The following is a 19,557-nucleotide window of genomic DNA, read 5'->3' on the forward strand; positions in this document are numbered from 1 at the left end:
AATATTTAGGATTTTCTATATCTAAGGTCATATCTGTGAACAGAGATAATTTTACTTCTTCCTTTCCAATTTGGATGCACTTTATTTTATTTTTTTGCTTAATTTATCTTGCTAGAAATTCTAGTACTATGCTGAATACAAGTAGTATAAGTGGGCATCCTCATCTTGTAAGATAACAGGAAAAGCTTTCAGTCTTTTGCCACTGAATATGATATTAGCTGTGGGGACAGTTAATTTTAGTAGAGAGATCTTCAAAGGCCCACATTTATACAACTGACATTTATTGAGTACCTTCTAAATTCCCCAAAGTAGATAGGCCCTTTTCATATGTTGCTCATTTAGACTTCACAAAAACTTTATGAGGGAGTTTTCCCCACTTAGTAAATGTGGAAATTAAAATTCATAGAAATCGAGTAACTAGCCAAGTTTATGAAATTAGTAAATGACAGATCTGGGATTTGAATTCCATTTTATCTCACTTAAAAGTGCACATTCTTTTCACTTTATCCAGTTGCTCCTTGAAAGAGGGACCAGGTCTCCCTGGACTTACATTTCATTTTCACTTCTACAGTATCAAGCATAGCTGGGCCCATCCAAATGCTCAATATCTTTGGATGGATCCCTTGTCAACATAAAAATCCATTTCTAAATGCCCTGAGAGCTTTCCTTGTCCCTGTTGAAATGGGAAACTGGATTTCTCAGGCAGTTGAATACACTTTTAACTTGCCAAACACAATGCTTGAAGTGGGCTAGAGTCTATCACTGGGCCACTAAACCTGGCTTCCGAAGTCATTCATTCTCTGGTCTGCGTCCACAGCTCTCTCTGTCCCAGCAACTGCAGTCTCTTACTTTGGGCTCCTACTGCCTGCCTCATAGCAGCAGCAGTATCTCTGCTGCTTTTTTCTTCTTGTTTCTGCCTGGGGTAACCCCGGCCCCAATGCTAGTGACACATTACCCTAGAGGAACAAGGGAACCTGCTGAGAACCCATTCCTTTCCTAAGACTACCTCTCTTCTTGGCCAGAGTGGAGAAAAACAAACTGATTATATCATCAAAAGGAAGGGCTAAAAACAACTTCTCAGGCTAGATCCCAGTTCCCAGAATTGACATCTTCCCAGTGTTCACAGCCTTGGCCAGAGATGGTGTGGAAAAGGAACAACCCTTCTCTTGGATCATCCCCCTCAGGTTTTGAACTTTACAAAGGGGCAGAGTAAGGCCACTGAGGGAAAAACAAACAAACCAAACATGACTCTCACCCATTAGGATAACCACATGTCCACATTTTCTGGGATATCTTGATTGCAAACAATTCTGTTCATGTGCCATAAGACAGAATGGCTATCATGTGTTGGACTATTTGTTTTGATTTTTGGTTCAGGAAAGATTGTCACTGTAATAGGAAAAATAAATAATAAATAAATAAATAAGATACCTCTTGGCATCTTTGCAGTTTCCCACAAAATGTAACTGTCTTCTGCATCTAGAATTGGAGTTACTGGTGCTTAGAGTCTAAAAGAAATCAGAACTGAAGTTTGAGCTTGTTATTTTCCTCCACTTTCTGAATCAGCTTTTTAACCCCTTGAGAGCTGTCCCCAGGCAGAGGGCTTAAGGCTACCCACCAAGCTGCTCACATCTGCTTTCCCTGAGTCCACACACTGGAGAGAAAAAAAACAAAACTCTTTAGTAGAGGAAATGAGCTGCAAGGTTTGGTTTCCCAATCCTCTCCAGATCTCAGGAGCCCAGGCAGAGGAGGAAGCAAAGAGATATTTGAAAAAAGAAACAAATAAAACAAACAAACAAACAAAGGAGGAATGACTTCAAGACAATACAATCCCAAAATATCAGAACTGCCATTCTCATTTTGTAGATGAATAAAATTGAGGTTCAGAGAGGGGAGTGACTAACCCAATCTCATTGGTCATCAAGGCTGCTAATCACCTCTTTGGAAGACTGGGGAACCTCCTATAGCTCTACAGCTTCTCCCACCTTAGGACTTACACTCTGAACAGAACCTAAGCCTGCTTCTACATGGCCGCTGGTCTGCAGGCTGGCTGTCCACCGAAGGTCTAGACAAAGCTCCACCACCTCACCGAGGACACTGTTACTGAGTTCTCCCTTTTCCTTATCTGATGGAAGGCAAAATTTCTCCAGGTGTGATCTTTTCACCACCAGAATAGGAATCTCTGGGTGACTTCCTATACCCACTCAGACCTATTGAATCAGTTTCTGAGGATGGGTCTGGGGATTTACATTTTAATAAGCCTCTTAGGTGCCTAGCTGATGGCCAGGCACATTCTTGTCTCAGAACTGCAAGTCTGCAGGTCAAGGGGAATGTAGTGGTGGGAGCCAGCCACATTGCCTCCATCTCCCCTCCATCAGAGGCAGGCCAGCTGACCTCTCATCAGCGGACCTGACTTAATGCTGCAGCTGGGGAAGGACTGTCAAGACAAGTACTTCCCCCAAAACCAGAAGTGTTTTGTAAAGCAAACCTTCTATATAGCCATATTTGTTGAGAAACACTAGTTCATTTCTTAATGTCTAGTTAAAAAGCTCAGTTTCTCTGTAAGCTAACCTAAAACCAAAAATGCTATTCCTCTTTCCCTCAATTCTGCTCTCCCCTTCTTCCTCCCCAACCTCAAGACCTCCTTTTACACATTTCTAATCTTAAAGGACTTTGAGCCCTTGTTTACCTTCCTCTTAATTCCAACCCAGAAGGCCAGGGGCATAAACATTTTCTCCCATAGGTGATACAAAAAAGGTGATAATAACAATAAGTTGGTGATGCCTCAACTGTGACTTCAGTGAAGCCTTGCAAATAAGTTTCAGTATTTTCCAGGGCACACCTATTTTCATTTGTCCAAATTGCTTCAGATTATGAAATCAAATGTTTCCTCCTTTTTAAAAATCAGTTGTCTATCTCACTAATGGGGATGCACGATTAGTTCAATAATACAGCATAGCACTCATGCCTGTGTAAGCCCCATGCCTGCCTATACAAGCTGATCTGTTATTGGCAGCTTGTATGGGAGAGAACAAAGCTGAACATGAGTGTAGCAGAAAGAAAAGTGGAGAGTAGATGAGGGAGAGGAGCCTCTTCTGAGGAAGTTAATTGAATGATGTATGAGAGGAAAAATTCTTGTCAGGGGGGAGAAGCTGCACAGTGAGTTTGAGAGTGAGAGAGCCCAGTTTCCCTTGGGCATTGCCTGGTGAGAGGTGGAAGGGTTTGTTTTGTTGTGATCAACTGAGAAAAAGACCAGTGAAGTGCTGGCAGCAGGGGAGGCATTACCAAGGGATAGTACTGGAGCTGTTTCGTTCTTAGGCACAGATGTAGTTATCTCTCTAATAGCAGCCTTGATAAGCCAGTCTAGATAAGGAGATACTGTACAAGGTCTATTTATCAGGTGGGTTGAAAAACTTCAAGATACATAGGCAAGTATGTATATATGCAGATACACATATATAAATACACACATATACCCCACTTACACACTGGCACACACAAAAAAAGTCACACTCAGTCACAAAAACATAAAGATACACATACATAGATACAAATACACACATATACAACTGTACATACAGATGCATGTGCCTACATGCAATCACGCTGACACATGTCCATTTGTACCAGTCTTACACACAGATGTGCATAGGTTGACTTACACACACAAATCAGAATAAAACAGAAAATGTGCTTATGGCGTGGTGGCCATGAGAATCATTGGAAATCACATTGAGCTAAGGATGAGGCTCTAAGTACATGAGGGCAGTAGCCAAGTCTCCTGATCCTCAGAGCACCCAAATGCTGGGTACGTAGTGGGTACACAATAAGGTCCCACTGATTGATGGACTCTATGGCTTACCTTACTGACCTTCTGCCATGGTTTGATTATGACAACCATGGGAAAATTGTCTCCCCTCCAAACCTTTGGTGTAAATGCTTGGAGTGTCTTGGAACTTGTCATTGGCTGAGATTATGTGCTTCTGGAGCCCCCTCACTTATCCCCTGACTCTCCACTCCCAAAACCCCACCTCACAGTCAAGTGGAAAATTTCATTCCTTTTCAAAAGCAAAAGATCACCAGGGATCTCTATGGCATACCTGATATTTCAGACAGGCCTCCCTGAAGAGGGTCCTTGTCTCCTTCATAGCAGGAAAGAAGCTTCAAGTGTCAAAATAAGAGCCAGGCAATGCTTACTGACATACCTATGGCTTATTAACAACGTGTACATCATCATTATCATTAAAGATGACTTTTAAAAAGCATGCCCATTCCATGCTTGTTTGGTCAAGGTGAAGCAAAGTAGAACAGCATATTTGCTCTCTGAGTCATTGGAGAAAGGTAGCACCTGCACCCCATGCCTTAGGAGTTAGCATCTCCACTTAAGCAGCAAGAGGTCTGAGTCCCAGATGAAGGAGCCTAGAAACAGTTCTTTTTCCCTGTGGAGTTCTTGATTACAATGAACTCTATCTTCATTTCCTGTGCACTTGTTATTGATTCCGGCATATATACTACTTAGTGTTTGAACAGGAAGGAGAAGACATTGGGATGCTAATTTTGAACTTTTAATTCCATCCTTTTCTCCTCCACAAACTTTCTTTGCTTTATTTTTTTTTTCCTTCCCTTATTCATTCTCCATTCTCTTTCTTCCTCTTCTACTGCATCCCAAACAGCAGCGGGATGGCTAGAGAGCCACCGCCTTTCCAGCCACACCTTGAAGACTTGGAGGTCCAAGGACTATGGCCTCCCTTTGCATTGATCCCTCGCTTCAGCATGAACCACTTTTTAGCCCATCTTCTGAAGAGTGGGGGTGAGGTTGTGCCATCAGGAAGTCTAAGCTTTTAGTTCCAGGGGTGGCTGTACTGATAGTTTTAAGGGAATTAATTTCTTGGTTCTCAACTTCCATAGTCTCCAGGTACCAACTTAGGTTCTCTTTGCTCTCTTTCCTCACTGCCCACTACATAAAAACCCTTTCCTACTTTACAAAACCAATGCACTCATCCTTCCCAAACTTCGGTCTGGGACACCGTTCTAGAGGGTGAACACCTTCAAGAAGACAAACCTCCTTTAGTAAAGGAAACTCATGGGACAGCTTCCTCTTCTTCCTGATTTTATACATTTTCCTATTAGGGATGAAGCATGATCAAAATGGATGTGTTAGCCCCTTTGGGGAGGACATAGATAATGGAAATGATGACAATTCTGTTTAATGGCCTCACCTCTCCCAAGCCCTGACTTTTGTCAAAGAATGCTTTGCTGTTGTGGGAGAAAATGGTGAGAATGAAGCACTGAAAGAATTGGTAAGAAATATTGAATGCTAAAAATGTCTTCTTTTTCACAAATTTAATCACAAGCAATTATATTCAGCTATTCTCAATACTCATACTTGGGAAGTGTCATTATCTGGAAAGAAAAGCTCCTTGGAACAGCTGAAACAGTAAGGTTAGTGACACAGATTCTATTAAATATAATGGGAATGTTTTCAAGGGCTACCAAATGATAAATCCTGTGGAAAAAGCTTCATCTGGTTCCTTTTAAATTCAGTGTGTGTTATTCAGTAAGCTAGTTAAGACCTATTTTATCAAATTGTATCATGAAATATTTATTCCACTTAGTTCTCAGTTTATTTTTTTTCTTAGGAAATGCTTAATATTTTCTAACTCTGATTAATAAAAAATAAAATGATATTCTAGCTGCAACGCCAATTTGTTGTTACAGGTATATACCTTTCTCTTTTATTAAATATATGGGAAAAATCTTGATGTCTCACAAAATTAATGGCATTATTTTTGAAGTTATAAATATAATTCTTATTTATTGATTTTCAAAAACTGAAAAACAAATTCAATTCATGCATGCACAGACATTTACCAAAGGACTACCAGGAGTTTTATACTTCTTGCTTCGTAAGTAACACATTCTTTTTTTTTTTTTTGCTACAAATCACACTGCATTATTTCAAATTAAGTAGTGAGAAATAATATATAGATTTATTATCGTTCTTATAAATTATAGAAATAGGGGTGCCTGGGTGGCTCAGTCAGTTAAGTGTAGACTCTTGATTTCAACTCAGGTCATGATTTCAGGGTCATGAAATCGAGCCCCCACCCATCAGGCTCCATACTGGGCATGGAGCCTGCTTGATTCTCTCTCTTTCCCTCCCTCCCTCCCCACCTCTCCCCCAACACCCACTCACATGAGTACACATACATGCTCACTCTGTCAAAAAAAAAAAAAAAATTACAGGAATAGACTTGATTTGACTGTTTTTAGTAAGCTGTTTTAAAAATTCCATAATATATTACTCAGTGATTTTTAATAATATTTCCATTAATCTATTCATTTGAATTGAAGAATGAAGTCAGTATTTTATGACAGAAAGTGAGTCTGATTAGGCTGGTGGTTTGACAGTGATAACTGGTATTTCTAGTTAGGTTACATGGCAGACGTTTCTCCAAATGCTGAGTAAGCTAAATCTAAACTTAAAGGATGTGATGAGATAAAAACAGTTTATGGAAAGATACTGTATTGTCAGAGATGTATTGAAATTAGTAATATTTTTAATTTTCCCAACTTTATGAGTATAGCATGCTAAACGATATGTCTGTAAGTGGGGGAAAAGTAATGGGTATAATCAATAATCATTTAATAAATCTGGCAGTCTTTTTCAGATATTGAGGAAGTGAATGGTCCTAATAAATTAAAAATAAACAAGTAAATAAATGAAAATTTACACACACACACACACACACACACACATGGTCCTTTTCAGTCCAGGTGGTTTCCAAAAGGGATGAAGAACCTAATCAAACTGTCAGTAAACACTGTCAGCAAATGTGTCAGTGAACTGATCAAAAAAATAATAATTTAAAATAGATCACCAAGTGATTTTTAGCCTATAGGAAGAATTTTTTTAGAAAAGGAACATTTAACTTTGCTATAACAATTTCACCTCTTTCAAGTGAGTAAATCTTAGTGCTAACATTTGTGAAAATGTAAGACACAAATAGAAAATGTAAAAACGTGAGTAGAAATCTCTTAGGTGGGCGCCTGGGTGGCTCAGTTGGTTAAGCGACTGCCTTCGGCTCAGGTCATGATCCTGGAGTCCCGGGATCGAGTCCCGCATCGGGCTCCCTGCTCAGCAGGGAGTCTGCTTCTCCCTCTGACCCTCCCCCCTCTCATGTGCTCTCTCTCTCAAATAAATAAATAAAATCTTTAAAAAAAAAAAAAAAAAAAGAAATCTCTTAGGTGGCCTATGAGCAATAATGTTTGAGCATGACTGGCCTGAAAGGTCCTTCTTAACTCTGACAACCTATGACTGTCACTCCGCATCTGCATGCCTCTTACACTTCTTGCGCTTCCCTACTCCCATCAGGGAAACCCCAGGCTGCCAGAGGCCTCACCTGTCTCACTGCCCTGGCTCATCTAGCTTGCCTGCCTCAGTGTGAACCATGCTCCATTATGCCGCTGACCCATCCCACGTCATCCAAACCACTCTTCTCTCAGCATAGCCTCTTCATGCCATTTTCTAGCCATTTTTATGTCAAGGAAACAAGGCTGTGTAACTTATGCCTTGTCAGACTTTCCACCTTCATTACGAGGATTGAGAGGGAGCCTCCAACACCACTCTCTCTTACCCCCAAACAGGGTAGACGACCTTTGTCTGCCTTGAGCCCACCCAGGCTGATCTCATGATTCCTGCTTATGTGTGTCACCTCAAAAAGCCTGAAGCCATTTCTCACTGTCTGCACTTCAACTGTCTCTTTCCCCATCTCCCACCCTGCCCCCCTACTTATGAAAACGGTCTGCTAGAACTCATGATCCATCAGCAGCAAAACAGTTTCCTAAGCCTTTTACCTAAATTCTCTCTTCACTTTCTTGTCCTGACTACAATATGACCCCCTCCAGAGGACAGTGCTTTTATGGAACTGAGTGGTGGCTGTTTATTTGCCCTCATCCCTTGTACTGTTGAGCATGAGATGAGTTACAGGTACCTCCTCCTCCTCATTGTCACTTGTCAGTGTGACAAGTGACAAGACTAGTCTGTTCTCCCTTGTCTTTCTTTTAAACACGTAGTGTTGAGTCTTCTGTCTTCAGAAATCACCAGCCACTGTTCTTCCTTTCTGCAGTTAACTTCCAAGCCCAGGGTATGCCCCTTTTCAATGATGGTAGCTCCTGGCTCACTGTACCTCTCTCTAACTCTGTCCCTGCCTTGATGCTGGGTGATTTCCATGCACACATATATAATCCCCTTAACTTTTGACCTTGACTTCCTTTCCTCCAATGAATTGTATTTTACCACTTGATCTCATGACCATACCCTGCCTTATTCTTCCTAATGCAATCTACTTTCTGAGCTCACCTTTTATTTTTTCAGCTCATTCCCTCTAGTACTCTGACTTCAACAAACTCTTGATGTGCCTCAATATACTTGGCTTAAAGTAAATTATCATAATCCTTATAACCATCTCTGCATACGCTCTCAAATTCCTTGCCCCTCATTTTAATAACTCTTTTAGGAGAATTAAGACCCTAAACAAAATCTTCACTACCTCTATACCTAAACCCATGCAGCCAACCTGAAATAAAGAAAAACATAAAAGCATGCTGATGCTCTTACTGTCAACTGGTGGCCACAAACCATTAGTTAAACCACAATGCTCCCTGGCATTCATACTACATTTCACATATTTGTCTCTCTCTGGAAATCATCAACACATGTTCCTTCATCAGTATTCTCAGCTGACAACATTGCTTCCCACTTCATTGGTAAAACTGAAGCAATCAGAGGGGAATGTCCATATGCTTCCACCACCACGTTTACACATCTACCAACATCTACACCTACAAACTCTGCCTTCCTGAGTGTTTAATGGAGATGAACTGTCCATGTTCCTCTCTAAGGTCACTTGTGCTACAAAGTTTCCCTGTCCCTCACCTACTGAAAGATATCATTCCAGTAATTCTCTCCTCTGTCTGTTACATCATCCATATTTCTCTCTTGAGTTATTAACCATCACCATAACATGATGCACCTACTTTTCCCATCTTAAAAAATCATTTGATCCACAGCTGCTCCCATTTTTCTGCTCCACCTTATGTCAAACTCATAAACATATTTGTCTCTACCCACTACCTCCAATTTGTGTCCTCTTTTTTTTATTTTTATTTTTTTAAAAGATTTTATGTATTTATTTGACAGAGAGATAGCAAGAGCAGGAACACAAGCAGGGGGAGTGGGAGAGGGAGAAGCAGGCTTCCCGCTGAGCAGGGAGCCTGATGCGGGGCTTGATCCCAGGACTCTGGGATCATGACCTGAGCTGAAGGCAGATGCTTAACGACTGAGCCACCCAGGTACCCCAATTTGTGTCCTCTTGTTTTCTCTTAATCCCATGTCAAATAAGATTTTGCCCTCAACCACTTCAACAAAACTATTCGTGTTTGGTTAAGGTCAAAATGACTTCAGTGTTGCTAAATCCATAATCAACGATTGAAGTTGATAATGTTTGGCCTTTAATAAGTATTTCATAGTTATTCATTTCGTACTCTTAGAAGCACTTTTTCCCCTTGGCTTCCTAAACACCACACACTTGGTTTTACTCCTAATTTACTGGTCACATTTCAATCTTTTGTTCTATTTCTTCCTCTTCTCCCTAATCTCTTATTATTGGAGTGCCTCCAGGTTCAATTTTTGGACCTTGATTCTTTTCTATTACACTCACCCTGATCTGATCCTGTCTTGTGGCTTTATATTCCATCCATGTGCTAATGACTTCCATCTCTAGCACAGACTTTGCCCCTTCACTCCTGACTCCATACAACTGCCTATTTAACAGTGATGCCTAATAGAAACAGCAAACTTAACGTGTCCAAATGATCTTATTTTCCCCAAACCTTCTTCACATTTCTCCACCAAAGCTCATAGTAATTTCATCCTTCTATTTGGACAGGCTAAAAACCTGGATGCCGTCCTTGATTCCTCTCACACTCCATGTTACATGCCATGAACCATGCTAGCTTTTCTTTTAAAATATACCCTCATCTGGGCTCTTTTCACCCAGTCTTCTGCTACTACTCCAATCTTGCCTAGATTTTTGTAAGAAACACCTAATAGCCCTTTGCTCACATTGTCACCTACCCCCTCATAGTCTGTTCTCAATACAATAGCCAGAGTGAGCTATTCCTATGCTCAAAGTCTCAAAACCCTGCAGTGGCTCCCCAGCTCACTCCAAGTAAGAGCCTATGTACTTACAATGGCCTACAAAGGTTAACAATCTGACGCCCATTACCTCTTGGACTTCATCTCCTATGACTCTCCTCTTATTATGCTCTAGCCCCACTGGCCTTTTCATTGTTCCTCAAATAGTTCAGGCTACTGGGCATTTGTACTGGCTGTTTCCTCTGCCTGGAGCTCCCCTCCTTTGGGTATCTGCAAGGCACATTTTCCTTCTTGGCCTTCTTTATTTTGTTCAAGTATTATTCTCTCATTAAGATCTACTCTAACTACCAATTTTAAAATTGCACTGCCCTTACCCTGCTTATTTTTTCTATAAGAATTATCACATTTATTATATTTATTGTCTCTCTCTAGAACTTATGCTCAATGAGAGAAGGTTTTGTTTCTGTTTTTGTTCATTGCTGTAACCTCAGTGCCTAGAAGATTGCCTGGAAATAAGAAGTGTTCAATGAATACAGTTGATCCTCAGAATTCATGGATTCTGAATTTGCATATTCGCCTACTTGCTAAAATGTATGTGTAACTCCCAAGCCCATGCTCATGGCACATTTGTGATCATTCACAGACATGAGCTGAGCAGTGAGAAATTTGAGTCACCTGATGCGCATGTTCCCAGCTGAGGTTAAGCAAGGCAATGCTCTGCCCTCTTGTTTCAACTCTCATACTGTAAATAAGTTTCCTTTCTGTGATCTATTTAGTGCCATGTTTTCTGCATTTTTGTGTCTTTTGTTGGTGATTTCACTGTTAAAAATGGAATTGTCCCTTATTTTCTGGCACTGGATGTTTCTCTGGAGAAGTCTGAAGGCAGCCTGGATTTTCTTCCTTCATTTAAGGAAACTCAGCATTAAAAATATCTTGGAATAGTTTTTGTCTGTCTTTTTGAGTTCTCTATTTCAGGAACACTTTTTATCCATATGTTGTATCATTTAACTGCCCTTGTTATCTGTCACTTTATCTGTGATCATTTTATCTCCCCCTTTCCTTTCCTTTTTATTCACTCAAAAAGGACTTTCATTTCAAGGCTTTAATTAAATTTTCAGCCATATCTATTTTGTGTCTGGCTGCCCTAGTGATGGCTTCTGTAATGATATTGCTTCAGTGCTCAGTTCCCTTACTTGGCATCACTCTTTTAATCTCATTCTGTTCTTTGGACATTTTGTCTTTAACCCCCTTTTAAAAAACAGAACTTATGTTATAAAGTTATCCTATAGCCTGAAGCACTTGCAAGGATTCTTCTTCTATTTCCTTGGGTTAGATTTTCTGTCACTTGAGTTATTTTTCTGTCCTTTGCAGCTGTGCTTTCTTTCTTGGTGTTGCTGTGATAGGTTTCCACAGTCACCATGTATGCTTACCTTGTACCTCTCATTGGTGCCAGGTGTGGGCACTTAGATTGCCACAGTGAGGTGTGGGCAAATTCTTTGTTGCATCTTTCCCATCTTATTGAGACATTTTTGGTTTCCCCTCTGAGCCAGATTTGAGAGATAGGTCCACACTACTTTTCAGTGCCTTCATGGTTCAGAGTCAATTAAAAAGCTCAGCTGGAGCTGTGTGAAAGTTGTTGGATAACCTCCACTTATCTGATTCTGGACTTTCTTCTAAGATTAAAAAAAAATACCCTATGTTGGGGATCACCACAGTGATCAAGTGTATAACCTACTCTTGTAGGGAAATACCCTTGTGTTTTAGATCATTTCCCCAATTTAGACTGGAATTCTGAGAAAATGGCAAATCCAAGTAGTTTTTCCTGCCTCTGCGGAGATGGCATAATGGTTAGGATTAACTTTCTCTGGTTTCCTTATGCGTACCAGGAAGCTAATGATATCATAGGATTTTATGAGTCTCAAATAGAATATTGCATATACTGGTTGATCATCATGCTACAGTAGATACTCAAAATATGTTAGGTGTGATTATTTTTTGCAGTGATTGATGAAGATTCCCTTCCAGAGAGCAATTTCTTTACCTTTGTCCTAGACTGACCACTCACACTTTAATTCTGCTTCTTTCCAAATGGGGTTGCATTCTTGAGATTTTAACTTACTACATTAGTCTCTTGTCACCTATTGGGGGGTGTGTTGGGAGAAAGAACTTGTGATGAGCCACACCCAAATATTCTATTGATTTCCTTGGGAACAACTTTTAAAAATTTGTGACATGAGGTTGCTGATGGCAATTTTGTTTGTAGTTGATGTTAGTTTCAATAGGTTATAGGGTGGGATATTGTTTATCTTTTTCCATTCATCATGTCTACTTAGAAGTTCAAACATGATTAGAGGCAGATAAGAGACACGCAGGCACCCTGGGCATGCACAAAAAGAGGTGGTGAAGGGCAGGGGCTGGTTAGCAGAAGGAAATGAGTGATACACCATAGTAGGGGAAGTTAAACTTTAATGGCTGGTCAGAAGATTTTGGAACCCAGAAGGAAGAACTGAGATTAGTGGTGCTATTAAGACTAAGATCTGTGTTGTCGATCTTCTACAATGAGCTCCTTAGGAGTTTACCTGTTGACATTCTATGTTTCCTTAAGTGAACCTGCAGGCTTCCATAGCCACAGGGCCCAAAGGTTCTGACTGAGGTGAACATGTACCTCTTGGGGTGAACATGCACCTCTTTCTTTTAGTAAAACAGAGACCACTGAGAAGGGAGATGGATGCAGAAGGCACTAAAATTCTGTCTGCTTTTTATTTCAGATTCCAGTTTTGCTAGGTATAGATATGGCTGAGTTTACCTGGTCCATGTTTTGTCTGCCTCTGGAATTTGGGGGACAGGCCAGGAGCCACTTCTAATGACATACTTTTAACTCAGAGCTCTAACTCTGGTTTGGGCATCAGAGAGAAAGACAATTAATTCATGACTTCATAAGTACCATGAGTTTGTTCACTAAGTCCAGTTAACATTGCTCCTAAATTGAGAGCTCCCAAAATCATTGACTGACTATCCATATGTATCCAGAGCCAGTGTTGAAGCCTGGTACAATAGATACTCCTTAATTAAGTGAAGAAAAGGTAGATCATTTTAACAGTACTCCAGAAGTTGGAGAATATTCCTTGAGTCCTCTCTTTCCCTCCCACCCTATCACCCTCTCTAATTTAGCACCAACTTCTTCCCAAGAAGCTTGAATCTGCCAGTGGAGTGAGGAATCATCCAGCAGGCTGGTTATTTTAAACCTTTAATAGACATATTACTTTACATTATGGCTTCATCATCCGCCCCTCAGTGTGAGCACAAAGAGAACATCCATCACAATTAGTGTAACATCCCAAACACATAAAAAAGATGAAATGTGCAGCTAAGTTTGATGTAAGAGAGCCTGGGCTCTCTGAGTGGCTTTCTGTTAGGCCTGGACGCAGCTCTCCTAGGGGCCAAGAAAGGGATTAATAAGGGTATGCCCTGAGCCCAGAGTACTGCTCCTGTTCTCCAGAAAGGTAGAATCTTCCAGTGTTGAACTGAAACTGAAGCTGTCATTTACGAAGCTCTGCTCTCACTTCTGTTACTGGCCAAGCAGAGTCCACTGGCCAAAACTTGGCATCCCAGATCCAAGGCAATTAGAAAAGGGCATCTTATTTACTAAGTCAATACTTTAGTAGGCTCTTTCACTTATATTTGCTCATGGAAGCCCTATGACCACCACGTGAGGTAGATGTTATTATTCTTCTTACAGAGAAGAAAAACTGAGGCTCAAAAATTTCTGTGACTTAGGTCAGTCTGTTTCCAAAGATTATTTCCTTAGAATGTGGTCCCTGGATAAGACAAGTGTATATAGAACTGAAGCTGGGAGAGGAAATGCTGCTCCAAGTTTGGAGGCAAGAGTCGTGCATTACCCAGGTGTGAGAACCAGGTGTCCCTTCCCCACCTCCCCCCATTGCCCTTCACCTGCATGTAATCTTTCATAATGTCCAGCAAACCACTGCTTGCCTTTTTCATTGCATGCATATATGTATATAGGTAACTATTTATATCTCTTTTGGACTAACACAGAGTTGAATTACTCTACAGTTCATTTCTCAGCACTGCCTACATCCTTCAGCACAAGGCCTCTCTCTCCTATTTGTTTCAGTCCCTGATCCTCATTCCCATCCCCTCACCTGCATAGACATCTAACTCTGCTGTCCTTTTAACAGTTTGTGTGTGCGTGTGTGTGTGTTCATGGTTTTGGTTTACATATAGTATTTTGTTATAGACTTCATTTTGCTTCTTATTTTTCCCATTAACATTAGGCTTTTAGATATAACCACATTTGCTCTGTGGGCATCTAGCTCACTAGATTTTAACTCCTGTGTGCACAGTAGTATGCATCCACACATTTACTTATTCTCATCCCTGGAGACAGACCCTCTAGTTTACCTTCAACTCCTGAACACTGCACGCAGTACAACTCAATAAACATCAACATCCTTGTCTTCTTGAGATCTGCACCAAACTTTATCTGTCCATTCCTCATTCTTTGTCTTCCCACATTTACCCCACTTAAGTCCTTATCATCCCTTGTCTGTGTTATTACAAAGGTCTCCTTGCCTCCCACCTCTTCTGGCACTAAATTCAGCACACCCTTCAAGGCTCACTTGTACTTGCCCTCCCCTCAACTCCTTCATCACACATTTTCCATTCCTGCCATTTGCTGAAGAAGCCACAGTCCAAGATGAGAGATGATTAACTGTTGCAAATTGCAGGTGTGTTCTACCTGGTTAGGTTTTTGTGGTCTTCACTGTAAAGAAGAGGAATTGTAACCTAGTCAACTCAGCACAGAACCTGTGTAGTACATATGCAGTGTGTTCAAAGGTCTTTATACACACTGGAGTCTAGGTTTGTGGGTCATAGGGTACCCTCTTCCTATGTGTCAGGAAAGAAATTCCTCCTGGGGAGTCTGCCTCAGCAGCAGATAGATGGAGACTTTTCACTGCCAGATGGCCAGGGTTATGGAGAGTTAGTTGGTGAGAGTGGGTGAAGAAGTAATAAACCTCAATTAATCCCTGGTGACCTACTTCTCTATGCATGCATATTTGAGCCTGTGCATAGTGTATGCATGTGTGTGTAGGTGGGGTCAAAAAAAAGGGGAGGATGAAGGCATGCCATATTTCCTTCTATAAGCTTTGGAAAGACAAGCCTTTTCCAAGTAGGACACAAAACAGGGCCCAGGTATCGTTCCCTACATAGCCACCTTGTCTGCTTCTTTCTTGAAGCATCCTGAAGTGGCAGAAGCAGCTGAAAGGATCAGGAAGTGGTCCTGCCATCAAAGTGGGCAAAGCAAAGTAAAGTATTGAGCAGTAGGAATGGAGGTTGTAAGGCAGGATATTGCCCTTCTTGGGCTGTCAATTTATTTGTGTTTTACTCCTGCCCACAATATCTTTTATTTGCTAGTCATTTTCCTGAATCTCAAGATTTCTTTATTCTCTCACTCTCTTTTTTTTTTTTTTTTTGTTCTCTAAGATTGGTTGAGAGCATTCTTCCCCTCTTCCTAAATGGGTTACTGATTTGGAATTTCCTTACTTATTCTTGATCCCATTTTTTTGGTCTCTCTTTAGCAATAGATGTTAATGTCTTAGCAACCCAGCTAACAACTACATATTCTGTTCTCTTTGGAGCTAGGGGTGGCCCATGGGATTACACAGTCAATTAGAAATGAGTGGAAGAGGCTTGTGGCTCTAGACAGAGGGATTGTTTGCACCACCCTCCTTTTTCTGTGCTTCCTTTTTCATGGATTAGAATGTGCAGCTGTTGGTGGGAGCTTAAGTAGCCATTTTAGGCCATATCTGGAAGCCATAGGTTGAGATTGAGCCATGAGATGGAAGGAGCATGTGTCACCAACCCTATAGATCTGCCATATCAGTCCTGGTATGTTTATGCTAGGCTTGCTGGTGAAGGAGAAATAACTTCTGTTTCACTTAAATCCCTATATTTTAGCCTTTGTTGGAGTGGCCAAACCTGTATTTTATTATACAGACCCAAGCTGGGGGCAAGTTTCATAGTTACTAAATATTGTAGATGCCAAATCTATGATTTCTAAATAGCTATGGCTGGTGAGTGACTTTGGAGCTGTCAGAATATTTCAGGAAAATGCAACAGGATTGGGGATTATTTAAGTAATGCTTAGAAATTGTCATTATGTGTTATGATTTTATTAATTGATTTATGAGTTTATAGACATATTTTTGAATTGACATAAACCATCAACATAAATATACAAAATGTTTTCTTGGTAACTATGTTTGCTCTATTGTTATGTGGTCTGCAAAAGACAAAGTGTTATCAGATTCCTTCCTGAGAGGTGTTAAATCTGCAGCATCTTGATTGGATGGCAGGAGCTCAAGACTGGAAGCCTGAAGTCATTAGCCTAATTTTGTTTTTCCTCTAGGTAGTTGAGCAACCCTTTCAAGTAAAATAAAGGAATTTGTAATATCTCTATCTGATACAAACTTCTATGATTTTATGACTTGGAGTCTGAATGGCAAAATCAGGACAGAGGTCTCCATTAGCCACTTATTAACTAAATTTGCATAAGTTCTTATTTCCCTGACCTTTAGCATTTTTCTTTTAAATGTAGATTAAAAACCTTGGCCAAGACAATTTCATAAAAAAACTGTAAGAACCAGGCAGAATAGCAGCTATGAAAGTGCTCATACAACACAACTACACACAAAGTACATCATGATTTGTATTCCTTTTGGTTTTTTATTTTTCTTTTCATTCCTATTAATGGGACAGGATTGGCCTTATTACACTAGTGCACATTCCTGGGGCCCATATCTGTACCATTTGGTCTATGGCACATATTCAGCCCTCCTTTTCTATTCACCACAGAAGAGTTTTTGCTATTGTGATCTATTGTGATACTGTGATACTGAATCTACTGTGATACTGAATTAAGAGAATAGTAAGGGGAAACTTGGCCTGAAGAGGAGAGAAAGAAGGGGTTGGATATAATAGAGAGGCTAAGCAGACCCATGTGAGAGAAGGAACTGCGGGGGGGGGGGGGGGGGGGGGGGGAGGACGGGAAGCTCTGGTAGGTGATCTGTGGGGAGTGCCAAGGATTGGGGACTGTGTGTGAAGGCTATAGAGTAGCTGTGGGATGTGAGAGAATTGGAAGTAGACAAAGGGGCTTTGCAAAGAGTTGCTGTGGCTTATGAGTTAGATCTGCTTTCACATTCTTCAAGAGACATAAATAATGTTGTGATTCCTTTTCAATTATTATTTGTTGGCAGTTTTGCCTCTTTAAAGATGAGGCCTGGCAGAGACTGTGTTATATAGAAGGTCATTTATCATATCATGAGGATTAAAAAAATTTTTCAAAATTTTAGTTCCAATATAGTTAACCTATAGTGTTATATTAGTTTCAGGTGTACAATATAGTGATTCAACAATTCCATACATCACCCAGTGCTCAACATGATAAGTGTGTTCTTAATCCCCTTCACCTATTTCACTCATCCCCCACCCATCTCCTCTCTGGTAACCCCCTATTCTCTAGAATCTGTTTTTTGTTTTGTCTTTCTTTTTTCCTTTGTTTGTTTTATTTCTTAAATTACACATATGAGGGAAATCATATGGTATTTGTTTTTCTCTGACTGACTTATTTTGCTTAGCATTATATTCTCTAGCTCCAACCATGTTGTTGCAAATGGCAAGATTTCATTCTTTTCTCAATGACTGAATAATATCCCATGGGTATATATATACCACTTCTTTATTCATCTAGCTATTGATGGACACTTGTACTGCTTCCAAAATTTGGCTATTGTAAATAATGTTGCCATAAGCATAGGGGTGCATGTATCCCTTTGAATTAGTGCTTTTGTATATTTGGAGTAGTGTGATTACTGGATCATAGGGTAGTTCTGTTTTTAAGCTTTTGAGGAACCTCCATACACTGTTTGGGTATGCACCAGTTTGCTGAGGTGTATGTTTTGTTTTGTTTATGTATGCACCAGTGGCTGCACCAGTTTGCATTCCCACCAACAATGCAAGAGGACTCCTTTGTCTCCAAATTCTCAAAAACCCTTGTGTTTCTTGTGGTTTTTATTTTAGCCATTCTGACAGGTGTGAGGTGATATCTCATTGTGGTTTTGATTTGCATTTCTCTGATGATGAGTGCTGTTGAGCATCTTTTCATGTGTCTATTGGCCATCTTCTGTCTGTCTTATTTGGAGAAATACCTATTCATGTCTTCTGCTCATTTCTAATTGGATTATTTGTTTTTTTGGGTGTTGAGTTGTATAAGTTCTTTATATATTTTGGATACTAACCCTTTATCAAGTATGTCATTTGCAAATACTTCTCCCATTCAGTAGGTTGTCTTTTAGTTTTCTTGGTTGTTTCCTTCAGTGTGCAGAAGCTTGTTATTTTGATGTAGTCCCAATAGTGTATTTTTGCTTTTATTTCCCTTGCCTCAGGAGACATATCTAGAAAAATGTTGCTACGACTGATGTCAGAGACATTACTACCTGTGCTCTCCTCTAGGATTTGTATAGTTTCACATCTCACATTGAGGTCCTTACTCCATTTTGAATTTATTTTTGTGTATAGTGTGAAGTTGTCCAGTTTCATTCTTTTGCATGTAGCTGTCCAGTTTTCCCAACATTATTTGTTGAGGAGACTATCTTTTTCCCATTTCATATTCTTGCCTCCTTTATCATAGATTAAGTGACTATATAATTGTGGGTTTATTTCTGGACTCTCTGTTCTATCCATTGATCTACGTGTCTATTTTTGTGCCAGTACCATATTGTTTTGATTACTACAGCTTTGTAATATAACCTGAAGTCTGGAATTGTGATGCCTCCAGCTTTGTTCTTCTTTCTCAGAATTGCTTTGGCTATTTGGGGTCTTTTGTGGTTTTATACAAATTTTAGGGTTGTTTGTTCTGCTTCTGTGAAAATTGCTGTTCATATTTTGGTTGGAATTACATTAAATTTATAGATTGCTTTGGTTAGTATAGACATTTTAAGAGTATTTGTTCTTCCAATCCATAAGCATGGAATGTCTTTTCATTTCTTTGTGTCATCTTCAATTTCTTTCATCAATGTTTTATAGTTTTCAGAGTATAGGTCTTTCACCTCCTTGATTAAGTTTATTCCTAGGTATTTTATTCTTTTTGGTATAGTTGTAAATGGGGTTGTTTTCTTAATTTCTCTTTCTGCTAGTTAATTATTAGTGTATAGAAATGCAACAGATTTCTGTATATTGATTTTGTATCCTGTGACCTTACTGAATTCATTTATCAGTTCTAGGAGTTTTTGGTGGTCTTTAGGGTTTTCTGTGTATAGTATGTCATCTGCAAAAGTGAAAGTTTTAATTCTTCTTTACCAATTTCGATGCTTTTTATT

The sequence above is a fragment of the Phoca vitulina genome, unplaced genomic scaffold (assembly GCF_004348235.1).
Source record: "Phoca vitulina isolate PV1807 unplaced genomic scaffold, GSC_HSeal_1.0 scaffold53, whole genome shotgun sequence".
Lineage (NCBI taxonomy): Eukaryota > Metazoa > Chordata > Mammalia > Carnivora > Phocidae > Phoca > Phoca vitulina.